Genomic DNA, 1,239 nt, shown 5'->3' with positions numbered 1-1,239 from the left:
AGGTTGTTATGAAGGGTTGGTGTTAATCACTTTCCATGTAGAATTCTGTAGACAGTGAAATTATGATTCAGGCATAGGAAGAAATTAAAATGCAAGACTCAGAGGCCTTTGAAGAAAGAAACTGAAAAGCACATTCACACACGCACGCACACACACACACACACACACACACACACACACACACACACACCCCAGTGTCTGTAGAGGTCAGTGAAGCAATGCCCCTTCCTGCCTTTTTTGTCTCCCACAGCAGACGCTGTATCACTTCCCTCCTCTGTATGAGGGCAAAGCCTTAGGAGGTGGATGGTAATGTGGAACCGAGGACACACCCAACAATCTCCTAAAGTGTACTGTTCCGTGAGAAGGAAACACGGCGAGGGGGAGGGGCGGTGGCAGCAAAGCTTTCCTAGGGCCCTGTAGTCTGATTAATACACACAATGAATGAAAACAGTCAGACTAAAAGTAGTGCTCTTAGGATGGTCTGATAGTAGTGAGATCAAACTGTATTTTTAGGACATCCTTAAAACACAATGACTTGGAAGAGTTGAAAAACAGAAGTAGTTTATACTGGGCAATCAGGAGCAAATACAAGACAGAATTTACTGTGATAAGACAATGGAGATGGTATTCTGTTTCTTGCTTTATGTTTTGAATTGTTTTATGTGTGTGCCTGCCTGTCTATCTGTGCCCCATGTTTATGCAGGTACCTGAGGCAAGAAGAGGGCATTGGATCTTTTAGAACTGGCATTACAGGTAGAGCTGCCCAAGGTGGGTACTGGGCACTGAACGTGGGTCCTCAGGAAGAACACTGAGTGTTCTTAGTCCTGAGCCATTCTTCCAGCCCCTCCACCTACAAGACACCAGTTCCATTTATACAGAATCTGCTATCATAACCAAACCCCTTCCTTAGGTGCACATGGACGTGAGGACTTCAACAGGAACTGGGGAGATACCAACATTTAGACCATAGAAACAGCTGTATATGTAGTCATATTAATGAAGCAATCTGGATTATAACCCTGGCTCTGGGAGTTACACAGGTCCCTAGGCAAGCTGTATTCTTCTTTTCCAGTTTTAATGTCTTTTCTTTCTTTCTTTCTTTCTTTCTTTCTTTCTTTCTTTCTTTCTTTCTTTCTTTCTTTCTTTCTCTTTCTCTCTCTTTCTATAAAAAATAGTGTATGTGTGTGTTTGAGAGAGAGAGAGAGAGAGAGAGAGAGAGAGAGAGAGAGAGAGAGAGAG

Source organism: Mus caroli, chromosome 14, assembly GCF_900094665.2.
Source record: "Mus caroli chromosome 14, CAROLI_EIJ_v1.1, whole genome shotgun sequence".
Taxonomy (NCBI): Eukaryota; Metazoa; Chordata; class Mammalia; order Rodentia; family Muridae; genus Mus; species Mus caroli.
The sequence above is the reverse complement of the archived record's forward strand: the minus strand, read 5'-3'. Positions refer to the sequence as shown.